Here is a 25,022-nt window from a genome sequence, read left to right as displayed (position 1 = left end):
TAAATGGAAGGGATATTTTACATGCCAAAACAAGTTCCTTCCCAATTTGCAGACAGCAATTTGTTTTGACCTGTGCAGTATACTTTACTTCACTTTATTCCTGTTTGTTTCCAGGTTTAAGTCCCTTAGGAAATCAGCAAATTTCAGGTTTCAGATGTATAATTATGTCTAATTAAATTTAAGTACAAAGTAAAGGATCGCACAGGCTAGCATTAGCCTGAAGCAAGTGGAAACTGCTCATGAAAAGCTACAAATAAGCAGTTTGTTTGTACCCAGACAATACCATTTCTAGTTTTCAAACATGAACCAAATCAGTTTCCAGGGCTGTAATTAATTCCATTCAACAGCCACTACACATTGACTCTTTATGAAGTGATTTCAGAAAAACAAAGAGCTTCACAAAGTCAGCCATTCCTGAAAATCCAGTGTGATGCTTTGCTGGTGGGTTGTGAATTCCACAGCTCTTGTTTGCAAAGGAAAATTACAGGCTACAATTGGACATCTACCCAGATAATTGACAGAGGTAAATGAACCATTGTGGCAGAACCACCAGAGGATTACGGACAATTGTATATAATTCCTTTTACAGCAATGTAGTACAGCTGGGGGCTGCACCTTTAATGTATCTGTTAACTGTACTAGGGCTTCCTTCCTGTACTCCGCGTGATGACATCATGACGTCAGAGCTCGGAACCTTCTCGCAGTAGAGCTCGGAAGCAGTTGAGCTCGGAACCTGCTAGCAGTTGAGCTCAGAACCTGCTAGCAGTTTCCAAAGAGGCTTTCAAGCAGACCAGACATATTTGCATTGTTTGCTACAGTTTCCTGTACAGCTTTGTTTGTTCATTAAAGTTTATTGTTTTTGATTTTCTGAGTTGATCTCAATTCTTCGGCTAGGAACCCCAGTTCCGACATTGGTGACCCCGATTTCTTCGAACAATTTTCGTTGAAGTTACATCATGGACACGAACGCCGTCACCCTCAAACTGCCGCAATTTTGGGAGCAACAACCAGCCGCGTGGTTTTTCCAGGCGGAAGCCCAATTTGCAATCCAGGGAGTAGCAGCGGATTCGACTCGTTATTATTACATGGTCTCCGCCCTCGACAGCACCACGGCTTCGCGGGTCGTCAGCCTCCTCGAGAGTCCACCGAACGATGGCAAGTACGAAGCTTTAAAAGCACGTTTACTGCAGATTTTCAGTCTGTCCAAGTCAGAGCGCGCTCGCAGACTTATCTCCATGCCCGGCCTCGTGACTCAAAACCCTCAGAGCTTATAAGCCAAATGCTCACTCTTTTGGGCTCGGAATTGCAATGTTTTCTGTTCCGCAAGCTGTTTCTCTGTCAACTACCAGAGCCGGTACAGACGGCCTTGGCCAATTCCGCGATCACGGATTGTGCTGAACTCGCCGCGGAAGCGGATAAAATATTCACCGTCTCACAACAATCTTGTGCAGCCACGAGGCGCCCATCCCCCACAAGAGCGAATCCGACGACGACTCCTGCAGGCTGGTGTACATACCACGCACGTTTTGGCGCAAAGGCCAGAAATTGCCATCCACTGCGCGGTTTCGCACCAAAAAAAAACCTACCTCAAACCAGTGGTTTCTGAGAAGATCAATAAGGCCTAAGGAGTTGCGACGGCCGTCGGGTCCGCAGGGAAACTCCTATACATTACAGACTCCCCGTCAGGGCGACGTTTTCTCTGTGATACTAGCTTCCAGTGCAGTATCCTACCAGCGTCGAAGCTAGATCTTCAATCCGGCGGTCAAGGTCCCCCCCTCGAGGCAGCCAATGGTGCGGCCATTCACACATTCAGAAAGCGTAGGGTCCAGTTGAGTTTTGGCGGCCAACGTTTTGTTTGGGAGTTCATCACGGCGAAAGTCTCACAGGCCATCCTGGGGGCAGATTTCTTCTGCGCAAATGGGTTTCTCGTCGACGTCCGACACTGCCGGCTAATCAGTGCCTCCACTTTTCACTCGGTCCCCTGCCACCGAAGCACCGATGTCTTGGTCGGTTGCCTGTGCAGTCGCATCTCCAAATGAGTTCTCTCGTCTTCTCAGTGAGTTCCCCGAGCTCACCAGGCCCACATTTTCTTCTTCAGGCCCGAGGCACGGTGTGGCGCACCACATTACCACGACAGGATCCCCCGTTTATGCGAGAACGCGAAGGCTGGAATCCAGTAAACTCGCGGCCGTCAAGGCGGAGTTCCATACAATGGAACGCCTGGGTATTATTCAACGTTCGAATAGTCCTTGGTCCTCGCCATTACACATTGTTCCTAAGCCGGGCGGTGGATGGCGACCATGCGGCGACTACAGACGCCTGAATGAGGCTACCACACTGGATCAGTACCCAATTCCTCACATTCAGGATTTTTCGGCCCATCTGGCAGGAAATTCCATCTTTTCCAAAGTAGACCTCGTCCGAGGCTATCATCAAGTGCCCGTGCATCCTCAGGATGTCCCCAAAACTGCCATCATCACACCTTTCGGGCTCTTTGAGTTCCTTCGTATGCCATTTGGGCTGAAGAATGCAGCGCAAGCCCTCCAACGTCTCATGGATTCTGTGTTGTGTGATCTGCCGTTCATCTTCGTCTACCTAGACGACATCCTTATTGCCAGTAACAGCACGAAAGAACACATTACGCACTTGCGTGCCCTTTTTTCTCGTCTCAGCCAACATGGCCTTATTATCAACCCGGCCAAGTGCCAGTTTGGGTTGCACAGCATTGATTTCCTGGGACACAGAATCACCTCAGAAGGCGCCGTCCCGCTGGCCACGAAGGTGGAAGCAGTCACCTCGTTCCCTCTTCCTCAGACCGTCAGGGCCCTCCAGGAATTTCTGGGAATGGTCAATTTTTATCATCGGCTCGTCCCCAAGGCGGCATTGTTGATGTAACCTTTGTACGAGGCCCTCAGAGGTAAATCGGGCAAAGACCCGATCGATTGGACACCCCAGATGGACCAGGCTTTCCTCGACACTAAGAACGCTTTGGCTGCTGTGACCATGTTGGCACATCCCCTTCCGGGTGCAACCATTGCCCTTACCACTGATGCATCTGATTATGCCATCGGGGCAGTACAGGAGCAGTGGGTCGACGGCACATGGCAACCACTGGCTTTCTTCAGCCGCCAATTGCGGAAGAACGAACGCAAATATAGTACTTTTGATAGGGAGTTGTTGGCATTGTTTCTGGCCATCCGCCATTTTCGCTTCCTACTGGAAGGACGCCCATTCACGGCTTTTGTAGACCACAAGCCACTTACTTTTGCGATGGCCAAGACAGCGGAACCATGGTCGGCACGGCAACGACGTCATCTTACGTACATATCTGAATTTACAACCAACATACAACATGTCTCGGGCAAAGACAACCTGGTGGCGGATTGTCTCTCCCGCACCCAGCTCCACGCAGTACACCTGGGAGTCGACTATGTTGGTTTGGCAAAAGAACAGAAGGCAGACCCTGAAGTGCAGGCATACCGGACCGCACCTTCCAGCTTACAAGTGGCTGATGTCAGTTTCTAGGCCGCAGGGACCACACTCCTGTGTGACATCTCGATGGGCATCCCACGTCCAATCGTTCCAGTTGAATGGCGCAGGAGAATTTTCGACACTATCCACGGGTTGTCACACCCTGGCATGAGAGCGTCACAATGACTCATGGCAAAGAAATTCATCTGGAAGGGCATGCATCTCGACCTCCGTGACTGGACCAATACCTGTGTGAGTTGCCATAAGTCCAAGATACAATGCCATGTTAAGGCCCCAGTCGCCACCTTTCCGGTTCCGGAGCGTCGATTCGACCATGTGCACGTGGACCTGGTTAGTCCTCTCCCTTCCTCTCGCGGGTACACTCACCTCCTCACCGTGGTAGACTGCACCACCAGTTGCCAGAGGCAATTCCTTTGGTTGCCACCACAGTAGCAGACGTCTCCAGAGCCTTCATCTTGTCGTGGGTAGCTCGGTTCGGGGTACCGGCTGACATCTCCTCCGACCGGGGGCCTCAATTTACCTCTGAGCTTTGGAACGCCGTAGCTTAAGGTTTGGGCACCAAGCTTCATCGTACCACCGCCTACCATCCACAGGCGAACGGTCTGTGAGAAAGATTCCACAGGTCCCTTAAAGCCGCACTGCGTGCTAGTCTCCGTGGGCCTAGTTGGGTGGACAGGCTCCCTTGGGTGCTGCTAGGTCTTCGCACGGTGCCTAAGGACGACCTGCATTCTTCTTCAGCAGAGCTGGTTTACGGCCAACCACTCAGAGTGCCTGGCGATTTTCTTCCTCCTCACACGGAACCCTGGTCCCCAGCTCAGCAGCTCGTCAGCCACCAGGAAGCGGCTAGGAATTTCATCCCAGTGCCTACGTCGCATCATGACCTGCAGCACTCCCATGTCCCGGTGGATCTTAAGAGCGCAGAATGTGTGTTCATTCGGCAGGATGCTCGCAAAAACCCGCTCAAACCGCCTTAACACAGGTCCGTTCCGCGTCATCCCTTCAGGTGACAAGTCCTTCACAGTCGACGTCGGCAGTAAGCCTGACCACATCTCCATCGACTGATTGAAACCGGCGCATCTGGATCTGAGCGAACCAGTCGTCACCGCTCAGCCGCCTCATCATGGTCGTCCGTCAACTGCTGGTCCAGTACAGCCACAGTCATCCGCCGAGCTACCAGTGCCCGCCTCACCGGGTCGACCACAGCCGGCCTCCTCTTCTCCTCCGCCTGCGGCGTCATCCCAACCACAGCCAACGGCCAGTTCGTCGTGTAGTGCTCCGTTCCAGCTGCCGGGGTATCGCAGTCGGTTGGACAGACTCGTCAGACCCCCTTCTCGCCTTACCTTCTCTGTTAAAAGCAATTCTGGGGGGGCGCATGTGGCGGAACCACCAGAGGATTACGGACAATTGTATATAATTCCTTTTACAGCAATGTAGTACAGCTGGGGGCTGCACCTTTAATGTATCTGTTAACTGTACTAGGGCTTCTTTCCTGTACTCCGCGTGATGACTGTGGTAAACCACTGTTATTGTTTACACTGTTGTTATCGCTACACAAGGTTACCTCTTGCCTCGCACGCTGTTATACCTAGGCATACCTCAGCTGACTCCGCCCATGGCTCCGCCTGCTTGCCCAGGTATAAAGGTGATTGCTTGGCTAGTATTCTTCCTTGCTGGAACCGATCACCCACGAGGGTGGGCTCTGTTATTTAGCCAATAAAAACCTATAGTTACTATCTTAACTCGTCGCTTTTCATGGAATGAATTGATAGGTATATCAATGACGTCATGCCTTCCGTCACGTGATCTCTCAACGGCGGGAAGAACGTGATGATGTCATGACGTCAGAGCTCGGAACCTTCTAGCAGTTGAGCTTGGAACCTTCTAGCAGTTGAGCTCGGAACCTGCTAACAGTTGAGCTCGGAAGCTTCTAGCAGTTGAGCTCGGAACCTGCTAGCAGTTGAGCTCGGAACCTACTAGCAGTTCCAGAGAGGCTTTCAAGCAGATCAGACCTATTTGCATTGTATCCTACAGTTTCCTGTACAGCTTTGTTTGTTCATTAAATTTTATTGTTTTAGATTTTCTGAGTCGATCTCAATTCTTCGGCTAGGAACCCCAGTTCCTACACCATCATGGATGCCAAGAAGATGAAATGTGCTCACAACATCACTGAAGATGTTTTAAGTAACCATTTAAAATCATATTGTAGATAGTCTTGTAGGAATGGCAAACTCTGTTTTCCCCACATGTAAAGTACAAAGGACTCCTTTAATGCGGGACTCGGGTAACCTTTATTAAAACACAGATACAAAAGGATTGTGTTGGGAGTTTTTCTTTATCTTTCCATTGATTTAATATTCTTTCTTTTAATGGTGAATGTTGGTAAGGAGAATTTGCAAGGAATAGCTAGTGAACCCAGAAGTATGAGGGACCCAATCAACATGCGATTTACTTGGGATGAAAGGCTACATTACAGTGGGACTGGAGTTAGGTGTAGGCTAGATTGGGTAGGGGCGGCAGATTCTCTTCCTTAAAACGACATTATGAACCAGTTGGGTTTTTATGGCAATCCAGCAAATTTCACGGTCATGTTCTTCTATTCAATTTCACAACTTGTGGTGGTGGGATCTGAACTTGTGACAGCTGAGTTGCTAGTCCAGTGCCACGCGACCATAACCATTAAACCACCACATTCCCTGAAGCATCGCACTTCCAGTGACTGAAGGTAGCTTGGAAAACCAGCATGAGAAACACTGTCCCTCATTCATACCAAAGCACTGATCTCCAGCAACAAAATAATTTGGGCTTGTTTCACATTCTCCAAAACATGGAGCATCATAAGGTTCACTCACATACGTACGGTGTGTGCACACATGCATTCACATTCACTGGAACAGAGAAAGTTAAGGGAGGGAGGAGAATTTAATAGATATTTTCATAAATTACTGAAGGCTTTCAGAGGGTAAAAAGCAAATTATTGTTACTTATTTGTCAGCCAATGGAGACAAAGAGGACATAGACTGAAAATGATCACCTGAAAAACAAAGTGGGAAGTTACTAGAACTTTTTTTTTCAGGCATTAAAACAAGGAATGCTTTACAACAACAACTTGTATTTATATAGCACCTATAATATAGTAAAACATCCCATGGTGCTTCACAGGAGCAGTATCAGACAAAACTTGACACCAAGCCACATAAGGAGATATTAGTACAGGTGACCAGAGGCTTGGTCAAAGAGATAGGTTTTAAGGCGCTTAAGAGGAGAAAGACGTAAGGAGGAGGTGGTGTTCAGGGAGGGAATTGCAGAGTTTAGGGCCTAGACAGTTGAAGACATGGCTGCCAATGGTGGGGTGAAGGAAATCAGGGATTCACAGGAGGCCAGAATTGGAGGAACGCAAATTCTCAGTGGGTTGTTGTAATGATATCAGCAAATAGTGATGGTATTTGCCTGTTTGAATATGATGCCTTACCAGCATATTTGCCTGTTTGATTACTTATGCCTTACCAGCAGAGGGCATGTGAGGAGAGACAGTTTAGTTTTGGTTTCATTTTAGATGGATCTCAAAGATGGTGTCTCCTGTAATGCTGTTAACTGAGTTGAACAGACTTTAGATTAAAAGACATTCTCTTTCATGAATGTGTCGTCATTGAACCCACATACAAATCGATACATGGTGTCAGAAGAAGTGATTGAAAGAGATGAAGAGGAAAAATCTGAAGTTAAATCAGCTCTCCACATATTAGCAAGCCAAAAGAGAACATCGTTACTTACCATTGGAGAATAGCTAACGAAGTGAAAAAATGGTAGGATTACACCCACCGGCGAAGCTTCAGTTGACAGGTAATGTGGCTGAAAATTGGAGGAGATTCAAACAACGTTTGGAGTTGTATTTAGCGGCAATCGGAGCGGATGAGAAAAGTGATAAAATGAAAGCATCAGTGTTCTTACATGTCGTGGGTGAAGCGCTGGAGGTGTATAATAACTTCACATTCGCTGCTGATGGAGACAAAATGAAGCTGGATAAAATAATGGAACAGTTTGAGGCCTACTGCATACCTAAACGTAACGTGATGTTTGAGAGGCACAGATTTTTCACATGTGTACAGAAAACGGGAGAGACTATTGATCGGTATGTGACTGAACTGAGAAACAGAAGCAAAACATGTGAATTTGGGGGACTGACAGACTCGCTGATAAAAGACAGACTGGTGTGTGGTATTCCAGATAATGGTCGAAGGGAAAGACTGCTAAGAGAGCAAGATCTAGACCTGGGAAAAGCCATAGCACTGTGTAGGGCTACAGAGACTGTGAAGTCGCAGGCAAAGGAGCTGTTCAGTGACAGTAGCTGCAACGTGGATGCAGTGAGAAAGAACGGACACAAACCGTTCAACAAAAAGAGCGCCAATGTGAAAAAAGAGGCGTGGCCAGCGAACAAAAATGAAAGGGGCAATCGAAAGTCATGTAGTCGATGCGGTACACAGCATCCACCAAAAAAGTGTCCAGCATATGGTAAAACATGCAATAGTTGCAACAAAAACAACCATTATGCCCGTTGCTGTAAGAACCAAGAGCAACAAAGCAAGGTCCATGCAGTAGATGAAAGCGGGATAGAGGAGTTTTATGTGGATGTTGTGTCTGAAAACAAAAAAGAAAAAAGAGACTGGATGTTGACACTAAAAGTGAATGACATACACATTCCATTTAAATTGGATACTGGAGCACAAGTTAATGTGATATCAGAGACTGATTTTAAGAAAATTAGACCCAGACCAAAGATACATGGAATAAAAGTGAAAGTGACAGGATACTCAGGTACTAATATACCAGTGAAAGGAAGATGCATTGTCAAAGTGACACACAAGGACAGCGAGCACACGCTAGCATTAATCGTGGTGCCAAAGGATGTGCAGGCCATACTAGGTTTAATAGCCTGTGAGAGACTGAACCTGGTAAAGACAGTCCTCGTTGTGGAAAGCGAAGGAGAGACAGTCTATGATGAACTCATGAAAGAGCACAACGACCTATTTCAGGGTCTAGGCTGCCTTCCAGGAGAACACACGATCAGAGTAGATAAAAGTATGCCAACGGTCATACATCCATGCAGAAAAGTTCCGTTTGCTCTTCAAAAGCAACTGAAGGCAGAGTTGGACAGGATGTAAAGCCTGAACGTGATTCAGAAGATAGATGAGCCAACTGAGTGGGTGAGTTCCCTCGTCGTTGTGGACAAAAAGAATGGAAAGCTCAGAATTTGCCTGGATCCAAGAGATCTAAACAGAGCAATAAAGAGAGCACTTCAAGCTTCCTACACGTGAGGAAATTATGTCACAGTTTGCAAATGCAAAGTATTTCAGCAAGTTAGATGCATCATCAGGATTTTGGCAGATGAAACTGGATGAGGCAAGTTCAAGACTGTGCACGTTCAACAGTCCATTTGGCAGATACAGATTCCTAAGGTTACCATTTGGCATTGCCTCAGCTCCTGAAGTGTATCACAAAACTATCCATATGATCTATGAGCACCTGGAGGGAGTTGATACATCAATGGATGACATCATAGTATGGGGAACCACGAGAACTGAGCATGACGAGAGACTGAAAAAAGTGCTGGAAGCAACAAGGAAAACAAACCTGAAGCTGAATAGAGAGAAATGCCAGCTCGGGGTGACAGAACTGACATTCGTGGGAGATATCCTTAGCGGTGAGGGCATCACACCAGATCCCAGAAAGGTGTCCGCCATTGAGAATATGCCAAAGCCACAATGCAAAAAGGACGTGCAGAGGTTTAATGGAATGATCAACGACATGGGTAAATTCATATCCAACCTCTCAGAAAAGATGGCACCACTGAGAAGACTAACTGAAAAGAACATAGAATGGGAATGGAATCATGAGAAGTCATGGAGCGATCTAAAGGAACTGCTCACAGAGGAACCAGTTCTGAGGTTTTATGACCCAGCGAGACCCATCAAGATATCAGATGCATCACAGTGGGGGCTCGGTGCCGTTCTTCTGCAAAAATATGACTACTGGCAACCTATTGCATATGCATCGCGCTCGATGACAGACGCGGAGACGCGATATGCTCAAATAGAAAAGGAGCTGCTCAGCATCACATACGCCTGTGAAAGATTTCACCAGTTTGTGGCAGGACAAGCAATCAGTGTAGAGACTGACCATAAGCCCTTGATTGTATTGTTCCAAAAGCCACTAAATGGGTGTCCGCTTAGAATACAAAGAATGATGATCAGGCTGCAACGCTATACACTGAATGTTGCGTACACACCGGGTAAGCTGATGTATACAGCAGACACGTTGTTCTGAGCTGTTGACCCAAGAGAGCCCGCAAACACCAAAATGGATGAAAAAATGAACGCCTCCGTGGACATGATCACAAGTGCACTGCCCATAGCAGATGCAAAAATGGAGCTCATAAAGGCTGAGACAAACAAAGATGAAACAATGAGACGACTGAGGAAAAGCATCTTGGATGGATGGCCCAACATGAAGCAAGACTGCTCACCTGACATGGCAGAGTACTGGAACTGCAGGGCGGAACTATCAGTGGTCGAAGACATCATCTACAAAGGAAGTAAAATAGTTATCCCAAAGAGTCTGAGAAAAGAGATGCCAAAAAGGATCCATGGAGGACATCTGGGAATCGAAAAGTGTAAGAAAAGAGCACGAGAGGTGATGTACTGGCCACGAATCAACCAAGATGTGACAAATGAGGTGTCAAACTGCACAATATGCCTGAAATATCGAGCAAGCAATCCGGTAGAACCACTAAAGCCACACCCAGCGCCAGACAGACCTTACCAGAAGGTAGGCGCTGACCTATTCGTATGTCAAGGGAAGGACTATCTTGTAGTCACAGACTATTACTCCCTGTATCCAGAGGTTTGTAGACTGTACACCACCACTGCAGATGCTGTGATAAGATGTATGAAAGCCATATTCTCCAGACATGGCGTGGCAAGCGAGGTCTTCACAGACAACGGACCCCAGTTTTACAATGCAAGTTTCCGACACTTTGCCAAAGAGTGGGACTTTGTCCACACAACGTCAAGTCCTCACTTTCCACAGTCCAATGGACTAGTGGAAAAATCGGTCCAGACAGTGAAAAGACTGATGTACAAGGCAAAAGACAGTGGAACTGACTTCTACCAGAGCATGCTTGTATACCGCACAACGCCGCTCGAGTGTGGTATGTCACCAGCCCAACTCCTTATGGGACGTCTGCTAAGGTCAAACCTACCCATCCCGGAGAACCTCCTGAAAACAAAAGAGGGGGAGAAAGTGAGGAAGTTCAAAGAACAGAAAGAAAAGCAAAAGTACTACTATGATAGAGGAACACAAAACCTACCTGAACTCCACACTGGTGACCAAGTAAGGTTCAAAGACAAAACAAACATATGGACTCAGAAGGGAACTGTCCTGAGTGAAGTCCAACCAAGATCATACACCATTCAGACAGATGAGGGTGCTGTTCTGAGACGAAATCGTCGGGATCTTCTCATGGGACCAGCCACAGCAGGTCAAAAGACTGATACTGTTGAACAACCTGATCACACAGCAGGTCAAAAGACTGATACTGTTGAACAACCTGATCACACAGCTGAGAAACCATCATCTGAGGCAACAACTCAGATTCAAGGACAATCAATCAGAAAATCCTCAAGATGCGTGAAGCCTCCTGAGAGACTCATTGAGCAAGTTTAAGGACTCTTGTTATCGAAGGAAGTAATGTTATCTTATTCTCTCTTCAAGTTCTAGTGTATTTACATATTTCATGTGAACACACAAAACAAGGTTAACTAACTTTGATCATGATAATGTAAGTTCATTAAGTGTTACAGTTAAAATGCAGAGTAATACAAAGAAAACATGTTAGATAAAAGTAAAATACTTTTGTTTTAAGAAAGGGAGATGTAATGATATCAGCAAATAGTGATGGTATTTGCCTGTTTGATTATTATGCCTTACCAGCATATTTGCCTGTTTGATTACTTATGCTTTACCAGCAGAGGGCATGTGAGGAGAGACAGTTTAGTTTTAGTTTTGTTTTAGATGGATCTCTAAGATGGTGTCTCCTGTAATGCTGTTAACTGAGTTGAACAGACTTTAGATTAAAAGACATTCTCTTTCATGAATGTGTCGTCATTGAACCCACATACAAATCAATACAGTTGTTGGCAATGTTCCCTCTAAGCCGCGCAGCTCTCTGCCAGTCCCATGCAGCCCGGGGCCGGCTCTTCCAATGTTAAGTTTTGCACATGCGTGAAACTGTGAATGGGCCATGCAGCCCCTTAAAGGGGCTGCGAACCCCCCCAAAAAATTAGGGGGGGAGGTTGCAGAGATAGGGAGAGGAGAGGCCATAGAGGGATTTGAACTTAAAGATGAGAATTTTAGTTATTGAGGTAGAGACTATAACATCTTTTAAAAGGGCATTGGAATTTGAAAAAGAATATAAAAGATAGGGGGAAAGGGCGGGAAAATGCAGTTGATTACGAGCAGATGTATGCACCTGTATAAACAATCATCAAACACATCCCAGTGCTGGAAGTAAATAACTTGCTTCACCGGATCATTATTCATTGACATAATCTAATTCGGATAGCTCAGAAGACAGCTGTGGTCATCAGCATGCATTTGTTTATGTTATGGGGTCTGCTATTAATTGACTAAAGTACCTCTGCCTGCAGACAGTCTTCTCAAAGCTGAGACTGTATTTCAAAGGTTTTTTTCTCCCACAAGAATCCAGCACTTCTGATGTACCAGTTTGTCATAGTTATAACCAAGGCACAACAAATGGGGATAAAAGACGCAGCTCTACTGGTAGGAATGATTATGCAATTTAAAAAAAAGACTGTAACTGAAGATCAGATAGCTACACTCCTTCCATGTAGCATTGGTCCATTTTTTAAAGAAAGTTCTGTAAAGAAATCCAAAGGAACAATGCATTTGACCATTTAATCCTTTCATGAACTAATTCAAAGTGTGTGTGTTACTTGGACAGTCTTCAACAATTCACATATCATTTGCTTCTGTGAATGACTGTCAATAAGCCTATTAAGCATCAACAATATTAATCACTTCCAAAGTGATGAGGGCATGCACATTATATATAAACCAGAAATATTAATAAATGGTCTGGGTATAGTAGCATAGTGGCTATGCTAGTAACCCAGAGAATGCGAGTTCAAGTCCAACCATGGCAATTTGTATTCAGTTTTTTTTTAAAGCTGGAATTAAAAAAAGCTGCTACTAGTAAAAGTGACCTTGAAGCTGACAGATTGTCGTAAAAACCCAGCTGGTTCACTGATGTCCTTTAGTGAAGAAAATCTGCTGTTCTTACCTGATCTGGGCTATATGTGATTCAGTCTACCCCCAAAGTTGTTAACTTCTAGCAAACCTCTCGGTTGCATCACACCACTGCAATGCAGCGGTTCAAGAAAAGGGGCCACCACCATCTCAAGGGCAACGAGCGATGTGCAATAAATGCCACCCTTGCTAGCGATGGCCACCTCCTGAAAATGTATTCAAAAATGGGTTCATTGCTCATCAAAAGTACCGTAATCAGATTGCTTTGAGCATAAAGCGATGTCTCAGTTCTCGGGAAGTGCAGGCTTGCCTGTAGGTGCTGGCTTTTGCACTGGGCACCAGATAAATTAGTTGTGAAGCCAGAATTGTAACAAATAGGAACTAGACATTCCTGCAAGAACCTATCAAGAGACTGAGGTCAACTCAGGCGATCAAACAAACGATGTTTAATGAAAAACTAACAGAGTTTAACAACAAAATGCAAGAGAACTACGTATACAGGTCTAGTCAGTTCGGAGGCTCCACGAGGACTGCTCGGGCGGTCCCGTGGTTGGCGTCATGATGTCATCACGTTTTTCCCGCCGGTGGGGATCACATGATGAACGCCGTGACGTCATCACGTTTGCCCGCGCTCTTAAAGGGACCGCGCTCTGTACATGCAAACAGTAAAAACAAAGATACAGACTCAGGCTGTAGCTAACATATTGTTAAAGGGAATTATATACAGTTGATCTGAGTCCCTTAGTGGCTCCGCCACATTCTCATATATAGCAAGATGCTGGAATATTGCTGAATTTGAATTTACTGCATCACATTTTGAATGTGCACTGAATTGTACCCAATCTTACGGAATGAGGCCAATGAGTACACAGGAATATTTTTTCCCGATACTGTGAGCTCACATCTCCAGTAAAAACAAACATACAGGCTTTTGACCTCTTGCTCAACAATGCTGCATTGTGTTCTTTAAAAGGTGTGAAGCTGAATGTCCTTCTCCGATGATACTGTTTGTGAGTAAGTATTGCCTCATGTAAAGGTTACAGGGAATGAAGTAAAAATGTCAAGTTTAAACATGGAATCATGCTTGATTTGCATACAGTTAGCACCAACAAAGCCGTTATACCTGCCTGCAGGGTAATTCCAACCTAAGGCTTGCCAAGAGTAAGGTGAGGGCGAGGGTTAACCAGCCCCCACCCTCCCCATAAGGGAACTGTTGGAGTTTAACCAGCTAATATCATGCAGCTTACCAGCACAGAGACCCGCTGCTTGTCCAGCCAGGACCATCTTATCCATTAGGGTATTGGTTTGCAAAGCTATCTGGAGCTGAATGCAAAGAATACCAGCCCCAACGACAGATCCAAATAAACTAAACTAGCAAACTAGCAACATCTTTAAAAAAAAAAGGCAACAACGCCAAACAGGCCTGACTCTAAACCTATGACTTGTGGTCACAATGCACATGCAAGGGGGCATGGGATCAACATAATTTAACTTGCAGGCCACAACTTTCTACTTGTATAGTGGAAGACAGTGGCAAGAACTGTAGGATTTTCCTTAAAATCTTGCAGAGAAATTACTGGCAACTATGAATTTGTATTGGTTCTCTACTGTTAGACTTGATTATTAACTTGTTTTAAGATGGTTATATATTTATCACAGTGGCAGAGACACAGTCTTCCCCAGCCACCCAAATTCGCATCGGTGCTCATCTCCACTTCATTCAAGTAGGCATCCCTCCTGTGCCCTGTTAATGCTGGAGCTCTTCTGCACCCCACAGCCACCTCGGTTCACACTGCACTCTTCCAACACACCCACCCCCCAGTTCATGCATCTACTCTTCTCCACCTTCAATTTCAACTGGCTCAGTTCAAGATGACCCTCTTCTCCCTCGTATTTCTCAGTTCAAACATCCATTCTCCTACTATTTCCTCCCAGTTCATGCAGACATTCCTTTCTCTCTTGGATTTAAGACAGCCTTTCTTACCTCCCTCATCACACTGGCACTTTCCCTTCCAGTTCACATTGGTACCCAAATTTTCTGTCTCATCTTCATTCCAGCCTCCAGTTCAGAGGTACTCGCCTTCCTAGGGTCTGCCCCTCACCACTGCTACTGGTTCTCTCCAAGTAACAGCGTCAGGTCAGCGCTGGGTGTGGGGTAGAGCTGGAGCAGCAATGATTTTCATCCACAAACACAAACAAGTGGACACCGACTTAAAACACGAGCTGTCCTCATTATAGGTTCCAATAATGAGCCTGGCTGGTCAAGTAAGAGAGTCCTGGCTACTGCAGATCTGTCTGGCTCATGTATTGGATTAGTGAGTCTGCAACAGAACGTCGACTTGCTTCCATCGCTAGGTGCATCATCTTAGAATCAACTTGGCCAAGGGACCTTGCTTACTGCCCTCTCCAGGAGAACAGTGATTAGATAACCAGTGACTGCAGTTAGAGCCCTCACTAGAGGGAAAGGCAGATACCAGGAATTCTGCACAGGCAGCATGGTGAGCAGCACACAGTTGAAAATGGAAATTTACAATTTTACACATGGTGAAGAAGTCAACATCAAAACTGATTCTTTTCCCCCTTGCCTCCCCTACATTGACTGGAGCTGGGGTATGGTTCTGGCTGCCCTCTGGTACCTCACTCAAGATACGATTTATGAGGTATGAACCTGGATTATGAGCGGCAGTAGGCTGCTCAACTATGGAGAACATCACAACAAACTTGGTTCTCTCCAAACATGGGCACTTTCGAAGAACAGTGATCATGAACAAGAGCCCTGGCTGATTCTTCGCCTCCAAGGGAAAAGGACACTGAGGCTAGCGATTGCACTTGATTTGCTTCCCTGGCTGAAATCAGCAGCTAGGACCTTGAAGCTTTTAATTGCCATGATTTAATACAACACTTGACCTGCTGCACCATCAGGGAGTATCAAAAAATTTCAGCTGCCACACATCTAGCTTGGAACTAAGTGCAATGAAATCAATCAGGAGACTGTTTCAGAAATCATTCTAATCATTTTTGCATCTCACTCCCTGACTTTGCAAAGTACTGCTATTCTGTTAGCATTTGGTTATTGGAGTCAATTGTTGAAACTGTCAGACTGATTTAATTTACAAACTCTTTGCCCTCCCACAACCGCAGAGTAACTACTGTTGAAAATATTTGTTGTCGAGAGGACAGACGGTTCATGTGTAAGATTTGCAAAATTTCTACATTTCCCCAAAGGCTGTTATTAATAAACGGGACCCTGCATGGACATTTTAAATCAAAAAAGGTACCCAAGATGGCGTCCGTGCCTCGTGGCAGAAAGCCTGTGGGATTTTAAAATGGACTCTGCAATGCAGACAGCTTGTGGATCGAAACCAAGCTGCAGTTTTCTGTGAAGAGAGACTTTGTATTTTGAAACCAGACAGGACTCTGAATTATGTATTAGACCGAATTGGAGACGAATCTAAATTCAGCTTAGGCCTATAGTTAAGGCCATCAAGCAGTCTACATATATAATCAGCAACAGATTAACAGGGCCATCGAGGCTGGACAGGCCCATCAAGGAACATTCATGACAATGCAAGTCAATTATCGGGCCGGTAGATGCAATTACCGGCCATCTAAAAACAGTTAGTATGGATTGCTACCATTATTTAAAATAGCCCGCCAAGATTAAGACAAAGAACTAACCTGATTTGGCACGCAGATAAGGGTTTTCAAAAGGAGTATAATTGAAGGCCCCCGGGTAGCAATCGCTGCTCTTCTCTTCTCTCGCTGCTCTTCGGCCCCTCGCCCTTGTGGCTGTCGCTTTTTCCCCGTCCCACGCTTACCCCCTGGCCTTTGCCCATGCCTTTTGCCACTCCATCTGAAAATCACCCCGGCACTGCATCGGGCGGACACGGACAATTCAGGCCAGGTGAGGCGGGACGCAACGAGGGGAGGAGGGAAGACCACCGGAGGGAAGGCCACCTGAGGAAGACCGACAGAAGACCAACTGAGGAGGCGAACTGAGGGGAGGCTTCGAATTATCGGGCCTTCAGCCTCAGCCGACCTGCGAATATCTGCACACCAACTCAAACTGTCGACTGACGACGAAGAATCATCCCTGCAAGGTAAAGTACCCAAACAGACTTTAACTTTGGGGTACTCGAACCTGGACAATGCCCTTGCAGCACCCGGAGACCACGTGACGACAGCAGGCTCCAGAGAGCACCAATACCGAACCCCGAATCTGTTTTGAGTCCAACAAACCCTTTTGATTGGTGAGCATGAAGTTCTGACCCCTCATAGCTTAATCTAGTTAGGTATAGGGGGTGGGATAAGGATAAGGGGATTGTTAAGATAGTTGTTTTCCCTCGATGTGCCGTGTGTTCCCCATTCCCTGTATAAGTATATAGTTATTATTTGTTTGTATTTTTGCCTGTAGAAGTGTACACTAGTAATTTTCCATAAGATTGCATCAGTTTTTCCTCTTCAATAAAATCTTGGTTTTTGTTTACATCCAACCACCTGTCTACTCGAGTCTTCTCTGTACCGTCGCCTTGTACCTAAGTCCGGTGTCTCGAACCCAGGGGCGTGGGAGCGATTCGAACCGCTCACAAAACAGTCAGAGGCATAACTGACTGGGCGCACGTGCCACCACCACAGGCCACCCCCTACACATGGATTTCATGACAGGAGCAGAATAAAAGTTGAGATCACTTGACTTATTGATTTCTCTATAAAATCCTGCTCTGCATTTATCAGTTCCCACCAATGCATCCTACAGAATATTCTGTTTGAAAATCTTTAAGAAGTGACTTAAGTGCTTTTCTGGATGTAAGTAGCTCTGACATTCAGCTTCAATCAAAATGTGAGATTGGTGGAAATGGAATGGGTTTAAACCAGAGATAATGGCCCATTTGCTGTTCCGCGGTAAAAAAAAAACACTCAATACTGAGATGTAGAGTTATATTTTCACAGATCAACCACAATAATTGGCCCATTTCCCTCCTTGTGGAAAACTGGAGACTTCTCCCATCAGGTCTATCCTGTAGGCAGTCACGCCCCTTTCCGAAACCACACACATCACGGATCGGCACTTTCTAAACATCACCTCTTCAAAGCCAGCTCAATTACTGTCCCACATTGCATGGCTACTTGGACCATCACGCCCTTGTCTGAAGCTACCGAGAAAGCTATCCTCCATCAGATGGCCACAAAGACAACAGCTTCTGCCCCGTGGACGACATTCTTCATTCCATGACAAACAAGAGAGCTGACACCACCATCAGCTCTTTCAACTTTAAAGTTAAACTGCATTCGGATGACAGTACAACTCGGGACGGCTAGCCCTATGTACTGCACATAGTAAAACTGGCCCTCTTAATATACAAAGATACTTACTGAAGCAATTAAAATGAAGTCTTTACATTATTTAGTTAAGCAATATATATTTTGCAGTGTGGGGGAAGGGGAAAAGATGATCCCACTGCTGCTGATGGATTGCACTACAGCAGAGTTACAGAAACTGGCATCATCGTCAGACAACAAACAGTGCCCGCAACAGGGAGACCTTGACGGTTTTGCTGGCTGAGACACAAAGGTGAATGTGCATTCCAGTCACTGACTCCGCCCAAGTAGATTTAAGGTCAGCTAGTGGAAGCAGGAAGGAGCACAAAGTTCCGATAGATTTCAAAACACAATGAAAACTGAAAATGTAATTTTTTTTAAAAAATGGAACAGATTTTCAGTTTGGCTGCGGCAGCTGTCACTTGTCATTCAGCCAGACAAGGCGAAGTGAATCGTGCTTCCTTTCATTCAATTTTTCTACTTCGCTGTAGTTGATGGCTTTTCTCTGACTTATCCATTAGCTCAGTAGCTCTCCAGTTATATTCTTTCTCATACTCTTCATCTAACCCTGTCCACTCTTGTGCTAATAATTTCACTAGGCATTCATCAACTTCCTTCCAATCGCATGCTCTTCGTAAGCACAATCCTCAATTCTGCAGAGCAATTGCTGAATCACTAAATCCCATCTTCAGCTCCATTGCCATGCCCTTTCATTCGGTAATGAGAATTTTGTTTCTTTCAATTCTTCACTGTTTATTCATGCCTTTCAAGTTTAATCAACAGCTGCCAATTCTTGCCCATATCCACCAACATTCTTAGTCTCAGCATCTCTTCGAACCTCAAGCTTGGTAGCACCTCATCATTACTTCTCAACTTACTGCATCTTCTCTTTCACTGGGAGGCTTGCACATGGTAGCACAGGAAGGAGGGATCAGTCCTGTAGATTGGCTGAATTAGAGTGGAGTTGGTGTTTTTCAGCACAAGGCACAATCCTGGAGTTTAAAGAAAGAGTTTGCATTTATACAGTGTCTTTCACATCCTCAGGAGGTCACAAAGTGTTCATAATCAATATAGTCATTGTTGTTACATAGGCAGTATAGCAAGGCCCCACAACCAGCAAATGAGATAAATAAGCAGTTTTTCTCTTTTTTTTTAGTGATATTGCTCAATGGATAAATGTTGGCCAGGACACTAGAACTCCCTGCGCTTCGAATACCATGAGATTTTCTACATCCAGCTAAACAGGTAAATGTGGCCTTAGTTTAATATCTCATCCAAAAGCTGGCACCTCCAACGTGACAGCACTCCTTCAGAACAGCACTGAAGTGCCAGCCTAGATTACGTGCGGAAGTGTGGTTTGAACCAACAACCTTCCAACTCCCAAAAGGTAGGTTTAATTGTGACGGAAAACTATGATACAAAAGGAAGACAGGAAAATGTTACAGAAAGTGTTACTAGACAGGAAATGCACATGTACATAAGAGTATTTATAACTTAGGAAATGCACACATACAAGAGCATATTTTAAATTATCTATAATATACGCATAATGTCCAGCAACAGATTTGCTTCTTCTGAGGTATGCACATTTAATCACTTCCCAAATAAGATGACTATAGAAATTAATTTTTCATATTCCCGCTATCCTATGTCAAACAAAAAAATCACTAAACATCTATGCAGATACTTCTTAATCATATGTTAACTATCTTACTTACATTGGTTAGTTCTTCCAAACCACTTGTATGGAAAAAGATGGCACTTATTTTGTATCAAGACTCATTCAGGAGGCTCCCCAAGTATAACTTGTGTCATATAATGCCACGGGTATGCTTAGTTGACTGACTAATGAGAAGATGGCTGCACCTTGTCCACAGATTGTACCTTAAATTGAATCCTGGATGCTCAATAATCTTGGTAAGAGCACAGTTCTCAAAGCCGAAAGGTGGTCAAACACCAATCTTTCTGCCACATGACAAGGCAGTTGGATGACAATCATGCTATGTTTATACTGCATATTTCCTACAACTGAATGTTTGAAACCTAATAAACCACTCTTCTGGGGTTGCTATGTACTGATACATGTAACTTCTTTGGCATTCCACTGGCAATTGCATTTACAGAGAGTATAAGGATGGCTGGTGAGGGAAATGGAAAAATTGGCAAGGTGTTTTACCCAGATTGGGGCAAAGGCAGTGACATGAATCAGTCATTCATGAAAGAATGACTTATGAAATAATACTGAGTGGCCTGCGGGTGGCGCTGTCCAGGGAGAGTATAAATACTCGGGCACAGGCACAGCTTGCACAGGACCTCAACAGGAACTAGTGAAGGACACTAGACCTCCATGATGTAAAACAGTTGATTAAAGCTTTGCTTAACGCTTAGACCAAGTGCCTAGTAGTTTCCTTACATCAATTTAATCAACTGTTTTACAACATGGAGGTCTAGTTGTGTCCTTCACTGGTTCCTGTTAAGAATGCCCTGCGCAAGCTGGGCCCGTGCCCGAGTATTTATACTCTCCCTGGACAGCGCCACCCGCAGGCTGCTCAGTATTATTTCATAAGTCATTCTTTCATGAATGACACTGATTTATGTCATTCTTCCTGCCTGAAGGATTGGTAGTCCGGTGACTTCCTTCTATCAGATTAATCGGACTACGAATAGCCGCAGTCGTTTGGATCTCCGTTTGTGGCTGGAAGGCATGTCTCCTCGGACCATGTCTGGGTCCTTGGGTCGCTTGGTTCGTACTGGCGGGCTCAAGTCGTCGTTGTTAAAAATCCTCTGAAGCAACACAAGAAACATCTTTGCATCGATTACTCGCAAACTATTAACCAGTATACTGACCTGGATGCCTATCCACTACCACGCATCGATGACATGGTCAATAACCTTGTCAACTACAAGGTATTTTCAACTTTTGATTTAAAGAACGCATGTCATCAAGTACCGTTAAAGGACTCTGACAAGAAGTATACGGCCTTTGAGGCCAACGGTCAGCTTTACCAGTTTTGTCGCCTTCCGTTTGGGGTCACCAATGGGGTGGTCGTCTTTCAATGGGCAATGGATAGCCTAGTCAAACAGGAGAACTTAACGGACACTTTTCCATATCTGGATAATATCACCATTGCTGGTCATGACCAGAAGGAGCATGATGCCAACCTCCAGAAATTTCTTGACGTTCTTCGTCGTCGCAACTTAACCTTAAATGAGTCCAAATCCGTGAAATCAGTACCATCAGTCAACATCCTTGGCTACTGGGTGGGCAATGGTGTCATCAAACCGGATCTGGAGCGACTTCGTCCGCTTCAGGAGCTCCCTCCTCCTTTGAATCTCGGCTCTCTTCGTTGGGCCCTCGGCATATTTGCCTATTATGTAAAGTGGATATCCCACTTTTCCGACAAGATCCAGCTTCTGCTTCACGCGAAGTCATTTCCGTTGGAGGCAATGGCTATTTCAGCTTTCGACCTCCTCAAGCAACAACTGGAAAAAGCCACGCTTCGTTCCAGCGATAAAAATCTCCCTTTCATGTGCGATGCATCGGAGGTAGCGATCTCGGCTACCTTGAATCAAGGCGGTCGACCCGTTGCATTTCTGTCCAGAACTTTGCAGGGTAGCGAGCTCCATTATCCTCCTGTCGAGAAGGAGGCTACGGCTATCATCGAAACAGTACGTAAATGGAGTCATTTTCTCGCTTGTCGCCATTTCACACTTATAACCGATCAGCGCTCCGTGGCCTTCATGCTGGATAACCAGAAACACACTAAGGTCAAGAACAACAAGATACAGCTCTGGAGGATGGAATTGGCCATCTTTGGCTACACCATACATTATCGACCCGGCAAAGATAATGTGGCCCCGGATACCCTCACGCATGCATTCTGCTCTTCCATGTCAACTTCGACTCTTGCGGATCTTCATACTGATTTATGCCATCCTGGCGTTACCCATATGTTACACTTTGTGCGATCTAAAAATCTCCCATTTTCTACGGAAGATGTGAAAAGAACATGCTCCACTTGTAGAATTTGCACGGAATTAAAACCACAATTCTTCAATCCGTCGGATGGCTCACTCATACACGCTACACAGCCTATGCAGCGACTCAGCATTGACTTTAAAGGGCCACTGCCTTCTTCAACGCGAAACACCTACTTGCTTACTATGGCGGACGAATATTCATGCTTTCCCTTTGCTTTCCCCTGTCCCAATATGCTTTCTTCCACAGTGGTCAAATGCCTCGATCAGGTCTTTTCCCTTTGCGGTACGGCCAATTTCATCCACTCCGATCTGTAAGGCTCGCAAAATTCTACAGACTCCCCCAAACCAAGAAAAGAGATATTGGACTGTTTAAAATAATATTGGGCCAAAAGGGACTTAAAGTCAAAACCACAGGAAGATTTGGCTATTTTAAAAGACATGTCCAGGCCTATGGAAGGCTGCAACAAAGGAACTGGGTTGGGCACTGCAGGACAGACAGTTTGAGTATTGGAAAAGGCCAGATTGTCTGGGAATGTTCTGGACCGTCCCAGTCATTCTACATGAAGACAATAGGCCTACGGAAGGACAGTTCCCGCCAAAACCTACAGGGCCATCAAGAACATGAATAATACAGTACATGCCATTAATCAACAAAAGGGACCCTGACCCCAGCAGGAGAAGACAATCAAACAACAGGTTAAAACCAGAGAGACATCCAAAACCACTTTGCACACTTAAACTGATTTTGAAGCAATCCCAAAACTAGTTAAAAGTCAATTAAATATAGATGGGACCAGCCCCGAAGCTCGATAAGAATTTTAAAACTATTAAAGTTAACGAGCCCGCCAAAATTAACAATGGGCCAAAATAAACAGAGGAAATTTGGCGGGCAGATAAGCAAGGCCTCAAAACAGTATAAATAAGGCATGCTTTGACACAGAAAACAGATCACCTCACAGTTCATCCAGATACAAGCAGCCTCTCGGAACTACAACATGGGAGAAGAAGGTACTGCTCATCATCATCGGAGAATCGGAGACTCGAGGAAAGAAGAACAAAATGAAAGGAGAAAGGAATCGCAGCAACCAAGGGCCCCAAGAAACCAACAACTAACAATATTACCACCAACTAGGTAATATTGGGCCACCGCGACCAATAAGAAACCAACCTGGAAGAAACCGAAGATTCGCAAATTTGTTTCCACTCTACAAGCTAGCCTGACTTACCCCTGGGTAAGATTTAATGCAAAAGATTCTAAAAACTATACCTAACCAAAGGAAATTGGGTACTTACCTGATAAATCCAAATACGCACCCAATCGCATCATCGGACACGTGAAGACTGAAAACCCAATGCAGGTGCAGTCTTCCACCACGTCCGGGGTACGGCAGGCCCCAACCGCCACAACTAAAGAGAACCCCAAAATTGTGAACCTCTACAACTGTCAAGAAAGTTGTTTGGTGAGCATTTCCTGGTCCTCTGGAATCCAACCTAGTTTGTGTAGTGGGATTGGGAGGGGTAAGGTATTTTGTCTATTGTCATTCTCCCTTGCATATTCCGAAGTGTTCCCCTTTTAGAGTGATAAGATTATTGTGTTGTATATTTTCCTGTCTCAAATAAAATCCAAGTTTTTTTGACCAACTCAGTTGTCTGTTGCAATTTCATTACAACCCCCAAATAAGTCCAAAGTCTAGAACCAAGGGAGTGGGAGCGATTCGAACCGCTCAGGGAGTCAGAGGCAAAGCTGACCACACACACCACCCCTTACAGATCGGGGTCCCTCCTTCATGTCAAGTGAACTCAAAACTTATCTTTCCCAACGGGGAATTGCCACAAATAAAATGACACCGTATCATCCTATTGGAAACGGACAGGTTGAAAGATACAACGCTATCATTTGGAATGTTGTTCATCTTGCACTAAGGTCACACAACTTACCAGACCAGCAGTGGGAAACTATGCTCCCTGACGCATTGCATTCCATCAGGTCTCTCCTTTCTACATCCACCAATGTTACTCCTCACGAACGATTCTTCGGGTTCCAGCATCACTCCACTCATAGGACATCCCTACCATCATGGTTGGCAGCTCCTGGCCCCGTGCTGCTCTGAAGATTCGTCCAATCCTCCAAGAGTGATCCCCTCATCGACGAAGTGGAACCAACGGATGTCAATCCTACATACGCGTAGGTGTGGCACCCTGATGGCCGGGAGTCTACAGTTTCACTTCGGGATCTGGCTCCCTGCCCAACTGGTCCCACGGACCCAATCGATAGAGGGATCCGTATTAACGATACTCTGTGCTCCTCCGAGGATGACGCCCTATCCAGGAGGTCAAGGGATCTGCCAGCTACTCCGTCAGGTCAACCCGGGGAACAGAGCGCTCCCCGCAGGATGACCACCCAAAGCCAGGACGCCAGTCAATCACCGGCTACTGAGCAGAATGAAGCTAGCTCTGCACCTGTGGGGGCCTGCACCCGGAGTCACAATCTCCCCAGTCCCTCTCAAGTCAACCAAGGCGACATGGGCTCTGCCAGCCCGCCGGTACGAACCAAGCGACCCCGGGAAACCAGACATAGTCCGAGGAGGCGTGCCTTCCAGCCACAAATGGAGATCCAAATGACTGCGGCTATTCGTAGTCAGATTAATCCGATAGAAGGAAGTCGCCGGACTACCAATATTTCAGGCGGGAAGAATGACATGAATCAGTCATTCATGAAAGAAAGACTTATGAAATAATACTAAGCAGCCTGCAGGTGGCGCTGTCCAGGGAGAGTATAAATACTCGGGCACAGGCTCAGCTTGCGCAGGACATTAACAGGAACTAGTGAAGGACACAACTAGACCTGCATGTTGTAAAACAGTTGATTAAAGCTTTGTTTAATGCTTAGACCAAGTGCTGAATAGTTT

The sequence above is a fragment of the Somniosus microcephalus genome, chromosome 3, assembly GCF_052327205.1.
Source record: "Somniosus microcephalus isolate GS21.2 chromosome 3, FLI_Smic_1.0, whole genome shotgun sequence".
NCBI lineage: Eukaryota > Metazoa > Chordata > Chondrichthyes > Squaliformes > Somniosidae > Somniosus > Somniosus microcephalus.
This window is presented reverse-complemented; position numbering follows the sequence as displayed.